Here is a 25517-nt window from a genome sequence, read left to right on the forward strand (position 1 = left end):
CTGTCGACCATGATACAGTGTCTCTCCTCGTTCCTGCTGATAACCATAGTCTTTGTCTTGTCCACATTCACCTCCATACCTTTTTTCTTAAGCTCTTCCACCCATACATTGATGTTGTGTCGCAGGTTTTGTTCGCTGGAGGCAACAACAATCAGGTCATCAGCAAATGCCAGGTCAGAAAATCGTACTGGCCGCATGAGGTAATTTCCGACTGTCAATTTCTTGATATTCTCATGACACAGCTTCATAATTTGCTCGAGGTACACGATGAAAATAAGAGAGCTAAGACTGCAGCCCTGCCGGACTCCTTGTCTCGTAGTGAACTCTGCTGACCTCACATTTCCTGTCCGCTCGTAATTCCGACAGTTCTTATACAGACTCGTGATTGAACTGCAAAGTGACTTGCTAACTCCATACTCCTTTAGGACTTTCCAGAGTCTGGACCTCGGGACTCTGTCAAATGATTGTTTCATGTCATTAAAGGCAGCACGAAGGGTCTTGTTCTTCTCCAGTAGCTTTTCACTGACCATTCTAACAGTAAATCTTTCGTGCTTCTGTTTGGACGGAAGCCACACTGGGCTTCTTCAAGTTTAACCTCTACCTCCTTTCTTAATCTAGTCTCCAGGATCTTTGAGAAGACCTTCCCAGGCACTGATAACAAGGATATGCCTTGATGATTACTGCACTCTCGATTAGATGGGGATGATGACTGCTACCTCCCAATCCCTAGGTACCTTTATTGTTTTCCAGGTCTCCACCATAATCTTGAATAGAAAGTCTTCGGCTTTCTTTCCCAAGTTCTTAATCATTTCTGGGGCTATTCCATCATGCCCTTGGGCGTTCCCATTCTTGAGTTGTTTAATAGCCAACTGCATTTCATTTATCCGTAAGTCCTCTCCTTCTTCTTGTTCCCCTTCTCTCCCCGTCTCCTCTCTTTCCTCACTTGACCATGGACTGTCTTCATTCCCATTTCCATTCAGTAAATCAAAATATTCTTTCTATCTCTCCATTATTTCTTTCTCTACTGTTAAGATTTTCCCTTCCTTATTTTTTATAAACTTTAGAGGGCATTGTTTCTCCTTTCTCATGTTTTTCAGTGCTCTATGGAACAGCTTCTGGTTTTCTTTATAATTTTTCTCCATTCTTTGTCCGAATTCTTCCCAAGACTGTCTTTTCGCTATTTTCACTAGGTCTTTACCGTTTCTTCTTTGTTCCTTATACATCTCATGGTCCTCAGCATCCTTGCTTCTTAAGTATTTCTTCCATATTTCCTTTTTCTTTCTTACTTCTTCCTTGATGTCATCATTCCACCAGCTTGTTCTTTTTTTTGTACTCCCCCACCTTTGTTGTTCCACATACATTACTTGCCACTTCCAATAGTATCTTCTTGAACATGTTCCACTTTTCTTCCAGGTCCATTTCCTTGATCCTCTCCTCTATCCTCTGACATTCCTCCTCCACTTCCTGTGCTCCTGTACCTCCTTGTTCTCTCTTAACTTGTTCACCTTAATCTTTTCTTGCTTCTTGTTCTTAGGTTGTTTCCTCTTTACCTTTGCTGTTGTTTCCATTGTTGTTATCAAGAGAAAATGGTTACTTCCTATTTCGTAGCCACGGTATGCTCGACAATCTGTCACCTTCTGGAGGTGATCTGTCTTCACTAACACATAATCTATGATGGAGCGCTCATCTCGGCTGGGTTCCTCCCTCGTGTACGTATGTATCATCTTATGTGTGGGAACATGGTGTTCACTGCGACGAGATTATTGGCAACGCAGAAATCAACAATCCTCTCACCATTGTTGTTAACCACGTGTTCACCATGCCGGCCAACAGCTCCGCCACATCCCTCTGGCTGGTTTCCGACTCTGCCGTTGAGATCTCCTAATACAATTATTTCCCCTCGAGTGTCATCAACCACATTCTGGAGCTCTTCGTGGAGCCTATCCTTCTCTTCCTTTCTTACATCGTCGTTCACTCCGTGAACCACAATAAACCTTATCAGCTCTGTCTCAGGATCTAATCGTATGCTGAACGTTAGAATCCTATCCGTGTGGAATTTTCATTCTTGAATCTTATTTCTGAAGTTCTTGTTCATCAGTAGTGCTACTCCTCATTTGGCCCTTAGTCTGATGCTAACTCCACTATAAATGACTAAATGATCGTTCACCATTGTATCCACCCCTTGACCTTTCCTTTCCGTCTCTGTCAGTGCCAGCACTACAAGTCTTGCTCTCTCACATTCTGCCATTAGTTCATTCTCCTTTCCAGCTAATCCTCGTATATTCCATGTTCCAAATCTCATCATGTTGCCATCTGGTTCAGCAGTCCGGTGTATCTCTCGTTTTGACTCTTCATGGAAGTGATTTCGGGCATGTGAGATATGGGTCCACACTGCCTATAGGGCATTGAGGGGGCTGCCCTTTTTTGGTTTCTGCCCCTGCCATGCTGCGACTTCAGGACTGGTGGTGTTCTCATTTCCTACTCCCTGAAACAAGGATTTTCTTCCTTCAGGACCTACAGCTAAAGGTCTGTCATTTAGTCTGGCCACTCACCCTCGACCTTACCGGCAAGGGTGACCCTGCCAGTAGCCGAAGCTCCCGCCGGCATCACTCTTAGGATCACTGAGACACGCAAGCCTCCACACCACGTCAAGGTACCAGACCATGGGGGAGGTAATTAATAGCTACGGTGGAAAATTTTTAGAATTATGAAGTCGGGAATTTCTTCATCCTGAACTGTTTCTGGGAGGGGGACAGAGAAGGCAAAATGACGTATATTACTGAGCAAGGGGGAGCGTTGTTAACATAGTAATGAGTTCAGAAGACTTTCTAGAGAGAATCGAAAGTAGAGGCGTGGAGGACTGAACCGAATCACACCACGCTCCAGTATGGATTATATTGGTGAGAAGGACAGAGGAAGGTAAAGAGGAAGAGAGAAAAAGCCCTGTAGAGTGGGGTAGTGGCTCTACCAAATACAGTATATATGGACAGAGAACTCAAAAGGAGAGCTAGACGCTCTTATGGATAAATATATACAATTCATTAGAATTGGCCGGGAAAGGGCGCGGGAGGAAAATAATGTAGATAGAACACTGGATTTATTAGAATATCCTATAAGGAGAGTGGCGGGCAGTCGATCGCAGCAGAAGGAGAAAAATAGAAGGAATGTGAGATCTGCAGAAAGGCAGCGGTAAGAGCATTAAAATAATATAGAGCAAAAGGAGGGAGCAAAGAACGAGAAGTATTTTGCAGGCTGAGGAAAGAGTACAAAAGCAAAATCGCGGAGAGAAATAAGCAGTGGTTGAAGGATCAGTCAGAGCTAATAAATAGGGAATGCAGAACGAATCGAATTGAAAGAATATGGGAGAGAATAAATATGATTAACAAAGGAGGGAAGGGATCGAAGAAAATGAATATTGATTATGCAAATTGGGTGACATATTTCAGCCAGTTATTAGGAGGAAGAGACGAATGGGAGTATAAGGAAAGAAGGCAGGGCTTGTGGTCTAGTATGTATGTAAGTATACACGAACTAGATAAGGACTTTACGCTAGAAGAAGTCCAGGGGGGGGGGGGGGTGATTGGGAAACTGAAGATGAAATCAGCGGTGGAGAAGAATGGTATCAACAATGTACTTTGGAAACAAATAGGTAAATACAGTCAGATGGGAGAAGGAATTGTAAAACTATTCAACAGAATTTTTAATGGGGAAATTTACCGAAGAAATGGGAATATGGAATTACACTGACTGACAGAGCAAATGCAACACCAAGAAGGAGTGGTCAGAACTTTATGCCAATTGCAGGGTAGACTGACGTCACTGAGGTATGCTCATGATGTGAAATGCGCCGCTGTGCTGTGCACGTAGCGAACGATAAATGGGACACGGCGTTGGCGAATGGCCCACTTCGTATCGTGATTTCTCAGCCGACAGTCATTGTAGAACGTGTTGTCGTGTGCCACAGGACACGTGTATAGCTAAGAATGCCAGGCCGCCGTCAACGGAGACATTTCCAGCAGACAGACGACTACGAGGGGTATGGTGATCGGGCTGAGAAGGGCAGGTTGGTCGCTTCGTCAAATCGCAGCCGATACCCATAGGGATGTGTCCACGGTGCAGCGCCTGTGGCGAAGATGGTTGGCGCAGGGACATGTGGCACGTGCGAGGGGTCCAGGCGCAGCCCGAGTGACGTCAGCACGCGAGGATCGGCGCATCCGCCGCCAAGCGGTGGCAGCCCCGCACGCCACGTCAACCGCCATTCTTCACCATGTGCAAGACACCCTGGCTGTTCCAATATCGACCAGAACAATTTCCCGTCGATTGGTTGAAGGAGGCCTGCACTACCGGCGTCCGCTCAGAAGACTACCATTGACTCCACAGCATAGACGTGCACGCCTGGCATGGTGCCGGGCTAGAGCGACTTGGATGAGGGAATGGCGGAACGTCGTGTTCTCCGATGAGTCACGCTTCTGTTCTGTCAGTGATAGTCACCGCAGACGAGTGTGGCGTCGGCGTGGAGAAAGGTCAAATCCGGCAGTAACTGTGGAGCGCCCTACCGCTAGACAACGCGGCATCATGGTTTGGGGCGCTATTGCGTATGATTCCACGTCACCTCTAGTGCGTATTCAAGGCACGTTAAATGCCCACCGCTACGTGCAGCTACGTGCAGCATGTGCTGCGGCCGGTGGCACTCCCGTACCTTCAGGGGCTGCCCAATGCTCTGTTTCAGCAGGATAATGCCCGCCCACACACTGCTCGCATCTCCCAACAGGCTCTACGAGGTGTACAGATGCTTCCGTGGCCAGCGTACTCTCCGGATCTCTCACCAATCGAACACGTGTGGGATCTCATTGGACGCCGTTTGCAAACTCTGCCCCAGCCTCGTACGGACGACCAACTGTGGCAAATGGTTCACAGAGAATGGAGAACCATCCCTCAGGACACCATCCGCACTCTTATTGACTCTGTACCTCGACGTGTTTCTGCGTGCATCGCCGCTCGCGGTGGTCCTACATCCTACTGAGTCGATGCCGTGCGCATTGTGTAACCTGCATATCGGTTTGAAATAAACATCAATTATTCGTCCGTGCCGTCTCTGTTTTTTCCCCAACTTTCATCCCTTTCGAACCACTCGTTCTTGGTGTTGCATTTGCTCTGTCAGTCAGTGTATATGCCCAATATATAAAATGAAGGGAAATAGAAATTTACCTAACAACTACCGAGGAATAACTCTTTTAGATTCATTGCACAAAATTTATACAGGAGTCTTACCTAATAGACTAAGGGATTGGTCTGAAAATAATGGTATAATCTCCAAATACCAAGGAGGATTCAGGAAATGGGGTAAGCATTAGATAATATCATGATTGTGAAGTTGATAGTAGAAAATTACCTGGTTCGGGAAAGAGGCAGCGTATTTTTGACAGCGGTTGATTTTGAGAAAGCGTTTGGCACCGTGAGTAGAAGGGCGTTAATAGAAAAAATATGTGGAAGTCTCTAGGAAAATGATATGTGTGATAGAGGCGTTGTATCAGAGAGTATATAGTAGCGTCAACTTAGAGGAGAATCTAATAAGTAAGCCGATGGAGTACATGCTGGGTCTTAAACAAGGCTGCAAATTATCGCCCATATTATTCGTATTTTTTGTAAATCATATACTGGACAGGCACAGAGGGGCGTGCTGGGCTGTCCCGGTTGTGAGCAATATAGAGATCCCTGGCTTGATATTCGCAGACGAAATTTGGTTAATGACGCTAACTAGAGGGTGATTGCAGGAAAGCTTGGTTAAATTAGCGGATTACGCAAATAAGTGGTCGTTGAAAAGTAACTGTAACAAATCGAAGGTGATGATAAGTAAGAGGAAGAGGACAAAGAAAGCAAGAGAATGGGCGATCCAGGGGGCTAGAATAGAGGAAGTAGATATATTAGAATACCTAGGAGTGCTACTAAATAGCAGAGAAGGATCGGATGATCACATCAAGAGATGCAAATTGGGTGGGTTTTCAGCCCTCGCTGCAATAAGAATTCTAGTTGCTAAATACCCAGGGGTAAGTTATAAAATACTGAGGCTAGTTCTAAAAACATTGGTCCTAAGCAGAGCTCTATATGGGTTTGAATTATGGGGATTAGAAAATAAAAGGGTTAGCTTGAACCAAATATTACATAAATTCAGCAAGATTGTTATGAGATTACCGCAATGTACAGCCAATGTGGGGGCATTAATAATATGTGGAGAGTATATCGAGGTAGATTGTATTAAAAGAGTAATCAATTATTGGTCCTGATGAGAAAGGGCGGAGGCGGTATTTTGCTGCAGGAAGCATATAAACAAGAATTGAAAGGAATGTATGATGAGTGTTGACTGGCAAAAATTAAAACTTATCTTTAGGATCTGGGTTTGTGATATATTTGGTGGGAGGGATGGACAGGGAAAAATTGAAGAATGCAGAGGGCCCTGATAATGAGAATTAAGGACATACAGATGCAGAAATAGATGGAAGAACGTAGGGAAAGGCCTTGGCTCAACCTATTCTATAGGGTCCATCAGATCTCTGATTTAAGCATAAGATTCGGGGAAGGAAGATTAAAATGGGGGATATTATGGTGGCTGATGGGATGCATAAAAATAAGGGATGGATTATGAGCAAAGAGAGTTCATAACGCATCCTCTTCGAGGATAAGTCAGATGATCTGCATTTACTTTGTGCTTGTACAGGGACAGAGAAACTATGGGCAAAGTTCCTAAATGTGAAGCAACGAGAAATGTGTAGGCAAAAGGATTAGATTTTTTAGTGTGGATAGCGAGCCAATGGAGAAATGATAGTGGCCTGAATAAGTTCCTATGCGTAGTTAAAACGCTATGCCTAAGGAGATTGAGAGATAGTATATGATGTAACAACCTGGAATGTAAACAGAGGAGTAGCCAGCATAAGTAGGTTAATAATTGATTGACACTCAGCAGTTTAATAATGTTATGATAACGTCGGCGTGTAGTGGTATACTCTACCAAACATGCTGACAGAACAGGATGTAGAAGTAGGTCTTTACATGGTTGCTTAGCAGGTTACATTGCATTTCCCAGTTATCTGGTTTGCACCAGACCTTACCCAGAAGTAAGCACTTCGGGTAGGAGCGGTTTTCAGTTTATTATCATCCGTAATAGCTCATAATTATTTAGGCCAGTGAGCAGCCTCACGTTGGCCGGTAATTCTTCCATTAGTTCAAAATCCATACTGTCTCGAGAGAAGTTTCACGTTTTCTGGTAATCACAATTCATAGTTCCTTAGGGGTAAGCGGCTCTCCGGTAGTGAGTTGACCGTGAGCAATTTTGTTTATAATTCTAATTTAATTATTACTACCATTGTGATTAATATTTAGTTCCCTGCTTGGTTGTCATGAATATGAACATTGTAATGGGCGAAGGCCATTGAGTTCAAATAAATAAATACTAATACTAATATAGACTGCTACCTGCCGACTATCTTTTAATCCAGTAGAACTGCTGGCAGATACCGTATGACACTTGCAGGCAAAACAAACTACATGTGTCATGGCATAGTGGCTGTACTTGTATAAAAGTACCCATTCAATTCGTCATTCTTTATGTTTCATGCAATAAAACCGGCCTTAATTATGATAAGAAACTTTTAAAATCACGTGTATTAAAAGTACCGTTGAAGCTGTGTTTAACCAATGTGGATATTACTTAGTTCTTGGTTATGTGGTAATAGACTATGTTGGTTGAGAGTTGGGTCCAGTTTCCTGTTAAACAGTAATATTTAATGAAATAATGTTAAATGGTCAAAGTAAGTAGCGTACCTAAATAACAATTAAACTAGAAGTGCATTCATAAGGTGTATTGTAATGATGCAGTATTAAATCCTTCTCTCTCCGTTGTAGTCTCAGGAAAGGGGAGTGGTGTTGAATATTGTTTTAAGAGGAAGTACGACTACGCAACCATCCTCTATATAACACTAATCAGGACAAAGATGAAAGGGATCCGACACTTCGAAAAATTAAGAAGTTGTCCAAGGACAGATAAGGGCCCTTATGCCTCGAATGCTGTAATACCATCGGGGTAGGAAAATAACAATACTTCACCAAGGGAGGTCGAATAGGATACATGAAAGTAAGGAGCCTGGCACAAGTAAGTGGAAGCAATGAGAGGACTCAGCTAAGGCTCCCGTGGTCACCAACCCACTCTTCCAAGTTGAGAGCCCCTGGAGTCCCTTTTAGTCCTCTCTTACGACAGACAGGGGATACCGTGTGTGTTATTCTATCGCCGCTACTCACAGGGGGACTCAGATAAGGGCCCCGTGGTCGCTAATCTACGCTCCCAAGTTAAGAGTCCTTGGGGCCCTTTTAGTAGCCTCTTACGACAGGAAGGAGGTACCGCGTGTGTTATTCTACTGCTACCACCCACAGGGGGAGTTCGAAAGAAACCTTGAAGAAAAGCAATATGTCATCATTAGAATGGCCTATGGGATATGAAATTGGGTTTAGGCCACTATAATAACCCGCAAATAATTATTCAGACATAAGGCCTACTTGTGAAATGTAACGTTAATGCCTTTCTGATGGCGAATGGTGAAGTTAAATGCTGCGCATGACATGGGTATCTTGATAATGGAAAACGCATTGCTTATTGTTACAAATTAATACTGTTCATCTTCTTTACAACCAAATGGCCGCAAGATTTGCTGTGCTTATTTAAAGGTCCTATGGATATTATTTGTGACAGTGTTGTCAAAACGTCTGAACTTGATACATTTAAATAGGACTTTATTTTTGCAACAAAAATAACCATATCTATTCTTGAACTGATGATAGGGCTAAGCTAAAGTGACATGCGGCTAGGCCAGTATCGAAGTGTCAAGTTCTCTTGCCTGCAACTGTCATGGCGATCGTAGTTCACTAAGCTTCAGTCAGGCGCGCTGTAACGAATATGTAGAACCAAGACCATCTACAATCATATCAGAAAACAACATGGCCGACACATCGGTTCAAAGTAAACACGTCTGTGATACATAAACATAACCTTTTGATTAACGTATTGAATTGCTAAGCTGTCAATAATAACGAACAGTATACTTAACTTTGGGTAATAGACCAATACTCTCTAGAAATAGCCCATAATTAGATAAGCAACATGTGGATAATTCAAAATATAAATATTTTCTATGAACTAGTATGGTAAAGGAAATAGGTAATATAGGAATGCATTTTAAAATAACAATCCTGGGGGAATATTTGATGTGTTTCGATTCAGTCAATTATTAATCAATCACCAAAGATCCGAAATTAGAGCTGTCGTTCAAGTGGCAGATTATGTATCAATTGTCTACCTAGCATTTTATTAATTGATTTCAAAGAAGCTGGAAATTTATCTAATTGGTGTAGATATAGTAGGGGGCACCCTTGGTAAATTATTCCAGACCGTAATTCTTCTTCCTATAAATCAGTACTTGTTTAAGAAATACATTTATTTGAATGACCTTCCTATTTCCATACGCTTTTAAATATAATAGCCTACCTCGTTCAAGAAATTTGTTAGAAACATGACCTTGTCGTGAATTTCAATTCTCTCATAACAATGATTCTGATAATGATCCACCAAACTGCTATATCTATTTCACTTGAGCAAGCACAAATGATGAATGCTATATCTACCAACTGATTTTTCACAGGTGTACTACTGCCAGCAGGCAGGTCACGTCAGAATACGAAGAGAGAACAACCGGACGGTTGCTCGCAGCATGTTGCTCAGCGCTACCGGTCTAATACACCCCTTGCATTAGTAAACCTCGTTTTCCACCGCATAGTTCTAGGCTGGTGTATGGTAGAGTCGCACTATATTTGCTGTCTGCATATCGGCAATGGCTAGTATGTTCAGCAGCGACGAATACACAGACATCAATTTAAACTGGACAACCTGGTTGGAATGCAGCCGAAGCTCCAAAGAGACATAAAGGAAGAAATATGCGATTTGATTGAAGTATTATAAAGTGAGATGGAGGAGGTGATTAGGATTAGGTTTAAGCTAGGTTGTGGAGAGGCAAATGAGGTATGCCTGGCTTTATTATATAACCACCCTAGAGATTCGGCATATGCGAATGATAGTTTCTTCGAGGAACTGATAGGGGAAATAAGCGGGATCCGCGAGGAGTATGAAGAAGATGGGATGGTATTGATGGGGGGCTGGAAAGCAAGAATAGGAGGCTTAAGTCCAGTATACAACAAAGAAGGGGAGGAAATAATGAGGGGCGAGAGACGGAGTATAGTTATAGGGAAAAGTGTTTATGGGCAGAAACTGCTGGAATTATGCTCGGCGGGTAATCTGTACATTCTGAATTGATGGTGGACTGGGGATATGGAGGGGAAGTTGACTTACATTACGAGACAAGGAGGGTGTGTTATTGATTTGGTAATCAGCTCAGAGGACATGTAGGAAAGAAATAATATTGAGGTTATGGACTGGGTATTTATGCCCCGGTATTTATAAACTTGAGGAGAATGGAGTATGGGGATGGGGTGGGACAAGGAAGGAGGGGTGGAGAAAAGGGTATGAGACTCACTAAAATAAATGGACAGAGGAGGTAAAAGTGAAAGTAGATAATTATTTAGAAAATAAGTTACAAATTATTAACATAGGAAGTAACGCAGCCTCGAAATGTAATAATGTGAATAGGTCTGTAGAGCTACTATAATACCCAATTAAGAGGGTAGCAGAGGTAACATGATACAGAGAGAAAAGTAAGAAGTGGCAGAGGGCTGGTATAATAGGGAGTGTAAGGAATTGAGGAAATTAGCCATGAGGGCGTTAAGAGAGTTCAGGAAGCATGGAGGGAGGGAAGAGGGGGAAAAGTTTTGTAGGCTGAGGAGGGAGTATAAGGGAAAAACAATAGAAAGGAAAAAGTTATGGAAGAAGAAACAAACAGGGGCGATTGACAGGGAGTGTAAAACAAGCAAGGAGAAAAGGTTTGGGAGAGAATCGACGAAATTAACAGGGGAGAGAAGAGTTACGTAAAAACTAAAATTGACTATGAAACATGGGTGGAATATTTTCGTAAACTGTTAGGAGGGAAGGATGGGTGGAAGGAAGAGAGAGGGACTGAGGTGATCGGGAGTGAGATAGTAGTAGAAGGGAGTTATGAGCTGGATAAAGAAGTATCAGGGGAAGAGGTGTTGGAAGTGTTAGGTAAGGCGAAAAATAGGACAGCAGGTTGGTGGGAATGGAATAACAAATGTATTTTGGAAAGAAGCGACAAGAGTATAGTGAAGATATTTAACAAGGTGTTTGAACGTACCAAATTTCCGAAGGAGTGGTAAAAAGGTATCATGTGCACTATTTATAAGAAAGGAGTAAGAAATAATCCTAGTAACCTCAGGGGCATAACTTTATTAGACGCATTGAGTAAGGTGTATACGAGCATATTAGCGAACAGTTTGAGGAACAGCGTGGAAGATTTTTCCATACTACGATTTACCAGAGTGGTTTTAGGAAGGGACGGAGGACGATGGATAATATAATGATAGTTAAGACAATAATTGATAAATATATGAGGAAGGAAGAAAGAAATGTGTAAATAGCAGCGGTGGATTTTGAAAAGTCCTTTGATACAGTTAGTAGGAGGGCACTGCGTGAGAGATTGGGTAGGGTGGGAATTTCAAAAAAAGATGAGACGCGCGATTGAGGCCATATATGACGAAGTGTATTATAGCATTAGAATAGAGGAAGGGTTTGTTTGTAAGTGGTTTAATCGAATAAAATATAGTTTAAAACAGGGTTGTAAATTATCTCCAATTCTATTTTTGATATTCATAAATGACATATTAGGCTGGGATGGGGAAGAGAAGTGCGCTTGTTCTATATTAGGATAACCAGACATCCCAGGTTTGATATTTGCAGAGGATGTCTTATTGATGACACTGATAGGAGGGGGTTTATAATAAGTATAAATAAGGTATCGGAGTATGCTAGTAAATGGACGCTGAGAATAAATAGTAATAAGACAAAGGCGATGGTATGCAAGAAAAGTAGGAATACAAAGAAAAAGAAGAAATGGGTGATAAATGGAGAGGTAATAGAGGAGACTGATAAACTAGAATATTCGGGTGTTTGCTTAAGTAGGGATCGTAAATGGTCCGATCAAATTAATCAAGCAAAGTGGAGGGGTTAGCAGCACTTTCAGATATAAGAAAAATGGAAAACAAATTGCCGGATATCGATTATAATATTCAGAGAACTGTGTTTAAAACAGTGGTATTAAGTAGGGTGTTATATGGAGTAGAAGTATGAGGAGTTGAAAAGGAACATATTACACTAAATCAGATAGTCAGTAGATTTAGTAAAATTGTGATGGTCCTTCACAATTGCACGGCTAATGTAGCGGCTAGAATTATGTGTAATGTGTACATAGAGGTCGATATCATGAAGAGAGTGTTGAATTATTGGAGAAGATAAAAATGGATGGGGGTGGCCTACTTCTGCAGACGGCTTACCAACACCAAAATAAGAGTATGTATGGGGATTACTGGATAGATAAGGTTAAAGTATTATTGAGAGGTTTAGAAAACTATTGGGAGAAGGAGTGGGAAAGGAGGAATGAAGTTTGTTGGATGAATGCTATGGAAAGGATTAAAGATGTTCAAGCACTGAAGTTGGAAGCTGAGTGCAGAAGAAGAGCGACTCTAACCATGTTTAATAGAATTAATCAAGTACAGTAGTTAATATAAGAGTAGGAAATGTGAATCGGATGGAGAGAATAGGACTAATTTGTTGGATGACGGGTATATACATGAATAAGGGATGGACAAGAATGAGATACAATTCGATAGGTATATTGTGCGGTGAAACAAGATATTGTCACTTGTTAATAGTGTGCAAGAGAACTCTAGTGGAGAGAGCGAAATACATGAGTGAGGAACAATTGAAAGTCATGAAAGTTTTTAGATGCAGTTAGGAAACGTTGTATAAAGATATTAAAGGAAGCAGAATTTAAAAGTAACAGAGAGAATGTAGAAATAAGGTAGTTAGTGCGATATTTATTTATTCTCCTTGTCGTAGATTCTGGTTGTTATAAGTAGAAAGTGTCCGGCTCCATGGCTAAATGGTTAGCGTGCTGGCCTTTGGTCACAGGGGTCCCGGGTTCGATTCCCGGCAGGGTCGGGAATTTTAACCATCATTGGTGAATTTCTCTGGCACGGGGGCTAGGTGTATGTGTCATCTTCATCATCATTTCATCCTCATCACGACACGCAGCCCCATACGGGCGTCAAATCGAAATACCTGCTCCTGACGAGCCAAACATGTCTTCGGACACTCCCGACACTGAAAGCCATACGCCATTTCATTTTATAAGTAGAAATTAAAGATGGTGAGGTACGCAGATCAGCAGTAGAGTACAAGAGTGTATGTCAGAGTGGGTGTCCTCGGTCAGTGCTCAGCTGCCCAACTTAGTGTAATAGGCGTTGGGTCAGGTGGTGAGCAGTTGGTTATCCGTGGGAGGGAGTGAAGGAAGAATGAGGGCCCGAGTAAGCTCATGACGGTCATGTACGGAAGAATCACTGCAAGGATGGAATAAAAGCAAATGCCCTTTTTGGCAGCTCATCCGCGACGGAGGGCAGGGGGGAACGCCCACGCTGACACACACCTAGAATGAGTAGACAGTTTAGTTACTCTTGTATTTGATAATTTATCACATTGTTATTTTTTATCTGTACTTTCTCCAAACAGATCCATTAGGTTGTGAAACTGTAAAGATCTGAAGAAAATAAGGTGTATGTAATGTAATGTAATGTAAACATAGCCGAACAAGGCTCACATTAGTGACACAGTCATAAGAGTGGCATGGCCAGAGGAAGAACAAGTCATCGTCCCTTTAAAATGTAAAGTGTCTTCTTTTTTAACTCATAGTGAATAAAAACAAAACATAAACTGCTCGAACAAATGTAATGAACCAGAACAGTTCCACTCTGTTGTAAAAAAGAATTAACTAACATACAGTAGGACTCGTTAATTCCAGGCGGACGGTACCGAAACTACCTCCAGTAGAAAAACGCGGGCTTACGAAATTACACGGAAAGGCGCGTGTACACGAAAAATTTACTTACGTTAAATATCACAGCACAATAGCTTAGAAAACAAAAACATACAGATTTCCTTACACTATAAGCAATTTAAAATTGTCTTTTGTAAACAAAAGTTCACTACCTACTTAAGTTAAACATTGTAGTGCCATTTCGGTAAATATGAATACAGAAGCACACATTTCAATGCATTTTTAAAACATGTGTTGATGATGATTGCTGTTTTATGATCATCGACCCTTAAAAATGTAATGTGTCTTCTGTTTTAACTCATAGTGAATAAAACAAACATAAACTGTTGGAACAAATGCAATGAAGGATAGGATTGAAGAATTGCCGAACTGTGTTCAAGGTCAATGTCTAGCGTTTCAACAAGTACGTTTCACATGTGTATTGTTCTGCTTTCGCCACGTACAAGGCACTTGCGCACTGAAAGTATCGATTTATATTTTTTACCGGTATTTCATTTCTTTCTGTTCGGATTTATGGAAATATCGAACTAAGGAGACTCGAAATACTACATCGAGACTATTGCACACCCAAGTCAATATTCTGCAGAAATGTAGTGCTGTGCGGTAATGCGTGACGTACCAAAATGAAACTCATAACAATTGTTCGAAGTAATTACCCTGAGCTTTTATGTAGCCCTCACTTCTCCAAATCCATTTGTGATGCATTTAAATCAAGACACCCAGACACCAGGTTGTTCGGAATATCCTCCACTTCTTGAAAAAGTATGTTCTTGGGAGTCATCCAAAGTAGTATAATGCAGGGATTCGGCGGCCTCCTCCTCCGCCCGCGGCGCGGGAAATTTGAATTATGGCGGGAAATTTGAATTTTGGCGGGAGATTTGAATTTGTAAACAAAGCCACGTGCTTTTTGACAGCTGTCATCGACAACAACGCATCGCTAACCTCACTGCTGCCATCTTGACGGGCCTAAACCTCACTAGTGCCAACTTAACCTAACTAGCATGAGGTAAACAAACCCACGTGTTTTTTGACAGCCACGTGCTTTTTGACAGACAACAACGCATCGCTAACCTCAGTACTGCCATCTTGACGGGCCTAAACCTCAGTAGTGCCAACTTAACCTAACTAGCATGAGGTAAACAAAGCCACGTGTTTTTTGACAGCCACATGCTTTTTGACAGATTTGTAAACAAAGCCACGTGCTTTTTGACAGACAACAACGCATCGCTAACCTCAGTACTGCCATCTTGACGGGCCTAAACCTTAGTGGTACCAACTTAACCTAACTAGCATGAGGTAAACAAAGCCACGTGCTTTTTGACAGCTGTCATCCGCCATCTTTAATCCAGAGAGAACAGTGCTGCCCTCTTTAGCTACTTACCTTTGACAACTGTCATCCGCCATCTTTAATCTAGAGAGAACAATACTGCCCTCTATGTAGTGGCGGCAAATTCCACGTGCTCTTGTTTGGAAACAAAGCCACGTGCAGCTGTCATCCGCCATCTTTGAGCACCGTGCTGCCCTCTTTAGCTACTTACCTTTGAAATGTGGTACGTCATCCGCCATCTTGCATCGCAAACCTCAGTGCTGCACTCTATGTAGTGACGACAAATTCCACGTGCTCTTGTTTGGAAACAAACCTATGCACTTTTTTGTCAGCTATCATCCGCCATCTTTAATCTAGAGAGCACCGTGCTGCCCTCTATGTGGTGGTGGTAAATTCTACACGCTTTACAAACCCATGTGCTTTTCTGACAGCTGTCATCCGCCATCTTTAATCACAGTGCTACCCGGTAGCGGCAAATTCCACGTGCTCTTGTTTGGAAACAAAGCCATGTGCTTTTTTGACAGCAGCCATCTTTAATCACCGTGCTGCCCTCTTTGTGGTGGCGGTAAATTCCACGTGCTTTACAAACCCATGTGATTTTCTGACAGCTGTCATCCGCCATCTTTAATCCAGAGAGAACAGTGCTGCCCTCTTTATGGCTACTACCTTAAGCACGTAGTAGCGGGCAATTTGAAAAGTTCTGTTAGCTATCATCCGCCATCTTTGAGCACCGTGCTGCCATCTTTAGTTGAAATGTGGTGGCGGATAATTTGAAAAATGCTTTTTGACAGCAGCTATCTTTGAGCACCGTGCTACCCTCTTTGTGGTGGCGGTAAATTCCACGTGCTTTACAAACCCATGTGATTTTCTGACAGCTGTCATCCGCCATCTTTAATCCAGAGAGAACAGTGCTGCCCTCTTTATGGCTACTACCTTAAGCATGTAGTAGCGGGCAATTTGAAAAGTTCTGTTAGCTATCATCCGTCATCTTTGAGCGCCGTGCTGCCATCTTTAGTTGAAATGTGGTGGCGGATAATTTGAAAAAATGCTTTTTGACAGCAGCTATCTTTGAGCACCGTGCTACCCTCTATGTGGTGGCGGCAAATTCTACATGCTTTACAAACCCACGCGCTTTTTTGACAGCCATCTTTAAGCAACAGAGTACAGTGCTGCCCTCTTTGTTGTGGCGGCAAATTCCACGTGCTCTACAAAGCTACATGCTCTTTTGACAGCTGTCACCCGCCATCTTTAACCAACAGAGCACTATGCTGCGGGCAATTTCGTTAGCTGTCATCCGACATCTTTAATGAACAGAGCACCGTGCTGCCCTCATGCGGGGTAATTTCGTTAGCTGTCATCCGCCATCTTTTAATGAACAGAGCACCGTGCTGCTCTCTGTAGTAGCGGGTAATTTGAAAAGTTCTGTTAGCTGTCATCCGCCATCTTTGAGCACCGTGCTGCCCGGTGGCGGCAAATTCCACGTGCTACGCGCAGCTGTCATCCGCCATCTTACATCGCAAACCTCAGTGCTACACTCTATGTGGTGGCGGATAATTTTAAAAAGAAAAATTCTACAGCAGCCATCTCTCGACGCTAATTGCACAAGATGGTGGCTATACATGACTCCTTAAAGGTGCTTATGCAAGATGATCGCTATACATAGACGCCCTTGGGATGCTTGCGCGAGATGGTGGTTGCTCTTATGAGGCGGCTTAAGGATCCATGGCTAGAGACGCCCTAAGGATGCTTGCGCAAGATGGCGGATGCAAGATGGCGGCTATACATAGCTCCTTATGAGACAGCCAGTACTCGATACAACATGTGATCAGAACATTGATTGATGTGTTCAGAACACTAAATAAGTAGAATCGAACACTGTACTCGATACAACATGTGATTAAAACATTGTGTGGTGTGTTCAGAACACTACATAAGTAGAATCGAACGCTGTATTAGGGGATACCTTTGTTTAGATTGAAACATAACAAGACTAGAATTGAACACTGCACATTGATTGATGTGTTCAGAACACAAAATAAGTAGAATCGAACACTGTACTCGATGTCGTTAACTTCAACATGTGATTAAAACATTGGCTGGTGTGTTCAGAACACTACATAAGTAGAATCGAACGCTGTACAACATGTTAGGGGATACCTTTGTTTAGACTGAAACATAACAAGACTAGAATTGAACACTGCACTCGATGTCGGAAGATCAGATTGAAACATAACAAGACTAGAATTGAACACTGCACATTGATTGATGTGTTCAGAACACAAAATAAGTAGAATCGAACACTGTACTCGATGTCGTTAACTTCAACATGTGATTAAAACATTGTCTGGTGTGTTCAGAACACTACATAAGTAGAATCGAACGCTGTACAACATGTTAGGGGATACCTTTGTTCTAAGAAGATCAGATTGAAACATAACAAGACTAGAATTGAACACTGCACTCGATGTCGTTACATGCGATCAGAACAATGATTGATGTGTTCAGATCACTAAATAAGTAGAACCGAACACTGTACAACATGTTAGGGGATACCTTTGTTTAGATTGAAACTAACAAGACTAGAATCGAACACTGCACTCGATGTCGTTACATGTGATCCGATACAACATGTTAGGGGATACCTTTATCCTAAGAACCGAACACTGTACAACATGTTAGGGGATACCTTTGTTTAGATTGAAACTAACAAGACTAGAATCGAACACTGCACTCGATGTCGTTACATGTGATCCGATACAACATGTTAGGGGATACCTTTGTTTAGATTGAAACATAGCAAGCCTAGAATCGAACATTGTTTGATGTGTTCAGTACAACTTCAATGATTAACACACACTGTGCACATATTGCATAGCTAAAAACACACTGTGCACATATCGCATACCTAACACTTCAAATGATTTGCTTAGTACGAAAATAAAACAAAATCTATACCGCGTAGCTAACTCGTTCATCACACTGCTAAGACGCTTAGTAATTGTGAATACACTCATACGAAAATCAAGAAAGCACACTGCGTAGCCAATTCGCTCGGCTCACTCGCTTAGTAATTGCAACACACACGGATAAGAATGTTCCGAGATACTTACATGTTTTTTAAGGGGGAGGTGAAAGATCATAAATTATATGTACACATGTTGTCTCCTCCAAGTTGTAAGATGAAATAGACGCAGTACTGCGAGTTTCCGCTCTAGCTGGCGAACGGAAGTAGCATGATATCTCAGCAAAAAATAATACGCGTGAGCTTGCAAGTCAGCCACCCAATCCACCTATGGAGAAATGTCTGATCCAAATGATCTCGCACTAAGCGGCTTACATTAGGTGGTTCACTATAGTGTAAGAACCTCAAGGTTCTGCGTAGTTGAAGGACGCTTCCTCTAAAAGCTCTAGTAACATACCTATGAGGAACTCCAGGAAAGATACACCGATCAACCTTATAGGTAAGATTATTGGTCCAACTAACCAACCTCCTACTACACCCATTCAGATATTAATTGAGAATCGGTGCTGGAAGATGCCTTAACGTACTGCGTGCGGATGTTCTACACCCCAAGAATGAGTGTTGTGTATGTTAGACATTTCTTTTCAAATGAATATTGCTCACCTTGTCACCAGTACACTACGCAGAACCATGTGGTTTCTACACGATGGTGCACCAACTCATGTAAGCCGTTTAGTGTGTGACAGAAAGTCTGAATTGCGTGCTTGATCAATTAATCTGCAGCAGAAATCCACTTTTGGTTGGTTATCGGCCGGCGGGAGACACTGCACCCATTGAATGTTTTGAGGAGGTATTCGCTCCTCATGTAGCGTCCTACGCACGGTCCAAGTCTGTACACCAACGGCACGCATTATGCTAAGCGTACTGCGCACGAGACCATCTTCTACTATTGCCAGGAAGTCTTCTCCCGCGTCTAGGATTGCGCGTGGCCTCTCAGGCCCTCGATTTTCACAGCGTGATGTATGAAAACCAGTATAGCGAACACGTTGTACTACAGAAAGTATCGTTGCTGGATTCGGATTCGGCACCCCTTTTTTGTAAACTTTTTCTGATAGATTCCCGTAGTCCGACGCGTATTCTGTTGTGCCTCACCATACGCTAGCAGCATAGCAAGGTATTCGTGGTTTTCATACACTGGCATTCAATACTACTACTACTACTACGTGACTTGCGTACTACTGTTATTCAGGTGACGGTGAGGCAGGCAGCTCATACTCTAGTCCGTTTTCAGGAGGGGAGGTAAGCCGTCTAATCACAATCACGCCGCTAGGAACAGCAGAGCTCCTAGATGGCGCGCGACACTTCTACCACTGTTAACGAACTGCTTACGCTGAATGTTCTCCCACAGAGTGATTACATTAACATGGATTTGGGGGAGAACCACTCGCCGTAAGCAGAAACATCCCAGAACTTATTTCTTCGTTTTGTTATAATACACAACATAGCGCGAACACAAAGCCTATAGAACGTCAGGTTGGCCTGCTGGACATCTCTAAATACCGCAAGAAAATATTTTCCCCGATAAACCATGCACATTTTATTTTGCGATTTCCTCGTACTTCAACTCTTAACTGACCTGGGACATCGTGTGTTCGCGGCTGCCTATTTATACCCTACCCACCTTGTATTGTCATATTTGATGACTTTTCGCCTAACTGAGCAACAAAATCTTTAATTATGCATTGTGCAATGATACAATTAATGATTATCAGGGGTTATCAAAAAACAGTGATACAGAAAACAGAACTGTAGAACAACCTAGTACCGATAATGCCATTTAGGATATTATATTTAAACTATAACAAGTATGAGACTCAAGAATGTTAGCATCTGGTTTATTTATAGATCTTAGGAAAGCTTTTTACACGTTGATCATAAAATTATATAATATAAATTATATGTTATATATTAGTAACAAGTGATTATACTGAGAGTAAATTAAAGACAATCAGAATTGGTGTACCTCAGGTTTTGTGCTAGGATCTGTATTGTTTCTTGTCATCATTAATGATATTGGTCACCTTGGGTTAAATGGAAGATTGTTCAATTTTGCTGATGGCACAAATGTTTTTTATACAGCCTCTGGCGACACATGAACTCGAACATAATATGCAGCAGGACTTTTTACCTCTTGAAACCGATTAACAATTAAGCTGATATAAACAAACTACATAATATTTCATAAACTTTTATCTGCATTAAATTTGTATATAAATATGTTTCTCTTCAATCATTTAGTAATGGGAGTATATAATAGTACATTTTAGGACTGATTATAGATCAAAATCTATTGTCGAATAACCTGGTGAAGATTATCTGTAATAAAACTGTCCCTGTGATTGGTATCCTAAATAGCTTGAGGTAACAATTCTCTCGTGGGTTGTTGAGGGGTATTTACTATGCTGTTACTGAAAGCCACATTTTTTATATTGTACATTTCTGGGCATGCTGAAATAAAGACTTATTTGGAAACGTAAAGGTCTATTTTAAAATAATGTATAAACTATTCCCGTATATGCAATACTTTTTAAAAGTTATAATCGCTTGCGCGACATCGAGACCCCGATCCTAATTTGAATGACGTTTCACGTCAAAAATAATAATGTGCTACTCTTACGCCTTTCTCTCTCCTGGAAATAGAGAAGAATTGCAAATTTAATGTGTGCAATATTTGATATTTAAATATGCAAGTATTAATATAAAATAACAGCACTTTCTGTCGGTAAATATGTTTGGCGCTCATTATTGTAAACAATGAGGGTTCCAGTTATTTATATTTTCAAGACTCCTCTGCAATTTCGCACATTTCTTCCCTCTCTTTTCCCATTGTTGGTTCTTCGTAGCTCGGGAAAGTGTATTAAATTAGCCGACAGTTGATTATTTGCCTAAAGAAGAAATTAACTTTCTTTGGTAATATTTTAAATTCAGGAACGAGCACACCTTATTTATTTAATGATTACTCCTTACTAAAACGAATACGAAAGGGTTATGTTGCATACAATCAATCAATCAATCAATCAATCAATCAATCAATCAATCAATCAATCAATCAATCAATCAATCAATCAATCAATGAGCTACATTTAGTGCTGTTGAACAGGTGGCAGATTCCCTAAGAATTGTCCACCTAGTTTTTTCTTTAATAATTTCAAGGAGCTGGAAATTAATCATGCATCTCCCTTGGTAAATTATACCAATCCCTAATTCTTCTTCCTATAAATGGATATTTATTTTTCCTGTAGATTTATTTAACACTCGTATTATTGCCCAAATTTCTCCTCTTGAATTGCAATTTTATCTTCAGATTATGATCTTTCCTACCTTTAAAAATTCCAACCAAACTGAGTCGTCCACTAATGGAATTCTGCGCTCTCTCTCCACTGACATCTCAGAACATACCGCTTAGCCGAGAAGCTCGTCTCCTTACACACAAATCTTCCTAAGTCTGTCCTAAATGCAGACCAATGGTGACTGATGACTGACCGTACTGATTCCGGTTCTTCTCTCATAAAATTTATATATAAAAGAACTATCAATGATATTGCCGTGCGAGACCTCGCTCTTAATAATTACATGACCCACTCTAACTCTCTGAGTTCTATTTCCTAGAAATCTAGCCAGCCATTCAACCACTCTTTTGTCTGGTCCAATAGACCTCATTTTCATCATCAGTGATTTACCTTGTCAAAAGCCATGAATAGTTCAATAGTGATACAGTCCATTAATAGCGACACAGCGCTGTTTTCACTGTCTTTAACATTTTTGTATTGGTCGCCACGGTGGGTTTCTTTCTCACAACTTGTGCATTGTTGAGCTATCGGTTGCTGAGGTTCTGTTTATGTTAGTACATATAGTGTGACTGGCTATTATTATTATTATTATTATTATTATTATTATTATTATTATTATTATTATTATTATTATTCTTGCGTTCCGGCCTTCTAAGGACAACGTACAATTTCAATTGTTCCTCCTTAGTTGTTCTTTCCTTTTCTTCCAGTATTCTTTCATTGTTTCACTGTGTTTCTTTTTCCTGTGTTCAGTCCACTTTGTGCCTGTTTTCTTTTCCTTCCTCCCTTGGAATCCTTCCATTTGTAAGACTTTCTTCCTAAAAATCTTTCCTTCCAATAATTCTTCTTCTCGTATGTTGTTCCTTTACAGGTCTTTCTTGACTTCTTGAATCCAGGTGGTAGTTGTTTTTTCCCCAAAGGTACTTGAAGATTCGTTTAGTTAGTCTATTATCATCCATTCTGTAAATGTGTCCAAGAAATAGCAATCTCCTTTTTCTTATTGTATCTGATATGTTTTCTACGTTCTGGTAAATTTCATTGTTACTTCTTAATTAATTAATTAATTAATTAATTAATTAATTAATTAATTATTATTATTATTATTATTATTATTATTATTATTATTATTATTATTATTATTATTATTATTATTATTATTATTATTATTATTATTATTTTATTACAATTTGTTTTACGTTGCACCGACACAGACACACCTTATCGCGACGATGCATAGGAAAGCTGTAGGAGTGGGTAGGAAGCGACCGTGGCCTTAATTAAGGTACAGTCCAGCATTTGTGAAATATTGAAACCCAGGTTGTCTTGCATAGTAATATTTTAAGCCTTTACGGACTCCCATTGCAAGAAAAATGGCCGATTTTGGAGTTTGTCATGATTTGTTTCCTTTCCGTCCGGAAGCTGGCAATGCTGTTCATAGAGAGCATCTTCAAACTTCTCAAAATGTAAATTTTGACAACTTGTTTTCTTAATATATAGGAGTCAATACTGTTTTACTCTATGTATCCATGAGTCGAACACATGTATGTGTTTACTTCTTTACATTATGATTTACCCATAGTTCTATTGTCAACGATACAACAAATGGCAAATAAATGAATATGGAAAGGGCAGCTAAATTAGAAAATGATGGAACCAACTAGAGGGAAGAATATTTTGGATGTGGTGCTGATAAAACCAGATGAGATCTACAGAGAAACCGAAGTAACAGATTTTATTAGTGATCACGAAGCTGTTTTGTCGTAGTTACAAATAAATGTGAAAGAAAGGAAGGTATTAAAATTAGGACTATTAGGCAGTACCATATGGCTGATAAAACAGGCATAAGGGAGTTTTTGAAATGTAACTATGATCTCTGGAAAATGGTAAATAAAATGTAAACAGACTCTGGGATGGGTTTAAAGCAATTGTTGACGAATGTGAAAATAAGTTTGTACCTTTAAAGGTGGTAAGGAATGGTAAAGATCCACTATATTATAACAGAGATATAAAGAGACTAAAAAGGAAGTGCAGGTTGGAACGAAATAGAGTTAGAAATTGTTATGGAAGTAAGAGGAAAATGAAGGTAATTACTAGGAAACTGAATCTAGCAAAGAATTCAGCTAAGGATAACATGATGGCAAGCATAATAGGCAGTCATACAAATTTTAGTGAAAAATGGAATGGTATGTATAGGTATTTTAAAGCAGAAACAGGTTCAAAGAAAGACATTCCAGGATTAATTAATGAACAAAAGGAGTGTGTATGCGAGAAGTATGTATAGATTGTTGGTTAGAAGGATAATGTCCAGATAGGGGTGGTGAGAAATACTAAAGAAGTATTAAAATTTACTTATGTTGACAATGACATTTACAGTAAGATACAAAAGTTGAAAACTAGAAAAGCAGCTGGAATTGATGAGATTTCTGGGGATAAACTAAAAGCAATGGGTTGGGATATAGTACCATATCTGAAATACTTATTTGAAATACTTATTTGATTATTGTTTGGTTGAAGGAGCTATACCAAATGAATAGAGAGTTGCTATAGTAGCCCCTGTGTATAAAGGATAGGGTGATAGACATAAAGCTGAAAATTACAGGCCAGTCAGTTTGACATGCATTGCATGTAAGCTTTGGGGAAGCATTCTTTTCGATTATATTAGACATGTTTGCGAAATTAATAACTGGTTTGACAGAAGGCAGTTTGAGTTTAGGAAAAATTTTTCCACTGAAGCTCAGCTTGTAGGATTTCAGCAAGGTATAGCAGATATCCTGGATTCAGGAGGTCAAATGGACTATATTGCGATTGACCTATCTAAGGCATTTGATAGGGTAGATCATGGAAGACTACTGGCGAAAATGAGTGCTATTGGACTAGAAAAAAGAGTGGCTGAATGGGTGGCTATATTTCTAGAAAATAGAACTCAGAGAATTCGAGTAGGCGAAGCTTTATCTGACCCTGTAATAATTAAGAGGGGAATTCCTCAAGGCAGTATTTTGGGACCTTTACATTTTTTTTATATCAATGATATGTGTAAAGAAGTGGAATCAGAGATAAGGCTGTTTGCATATGATATTATTCTGTACAGAGTAATAAATAAGTTACAAGATTGTGAGCGGCTGCAGGGTGACCTCGATAGTGTAGTGAGATGGGCGGTGGGCAATGGTATGATGATAAACGGGATAAAACTCAGGTTGTGAGTTTCACAAATAGGAAAAGTCCTCTCAGTTTTAATTTCTGCGTTGATGGGGTGAAAGTTCCTTTAGGGAATCATTGTAAGTACTGAGGTGTTGATATAAGAAAAGACCTTCATTGGGGTTAATCCCATAAATATGATTGTTAATAAAGGGTACAGATCTCTACACATGGTTATGAGGGTATTTAGGGGTTGTAGTAAGGATGTAAAAGAGAGGGCACATAAGTCTCTGGTAAGACCCCAACTAGAGTATGGTTCCAGTGTATGGGACCCTTACCAGGATTACTTGATTCAGGAGCTGGAAAAATTCCAAAGAAAAGCAGCTCGATTTTTTCTGGGTGATTTCGGACAAAAGAGTAGCGTTACAAACATGTTGCAAAGTTTGGGCTGGGAAGACTTGGGATAAAGGTGACGAGCTGCTCGATTAAGTGGTATGTTCCGGTCTGTCAGTGGAGAGATGGCGTGGGAGGACATCAGTGGACGAATAATTTTGGGTGGTGTCTCTAGAAGTAGGAGAGATCACAATATGAAGATAAAGTTGGAATTCAAGGGGACAAATTGGGGCAAATATTCGTTTATAGGAAGGGGAGTTAGGGATTGGAATAACTCACCAAGGGAAATG

The sequence above is a fragment of the Anabrus simplex genome, chromosome 1 (genome assembly GCF_040414725.1).
Source record: "Anabrus simplex isolate iqAnaSimp1 chromosome 1, ASM4041472v1, whole genome shotgun sequence".
Lineage (NCBI taxonomy): Eukaryota > Metazoa > Arthropoda > Insecta > Orthoptera > Tettigoniidae > Anabrus > Anabrus simplex.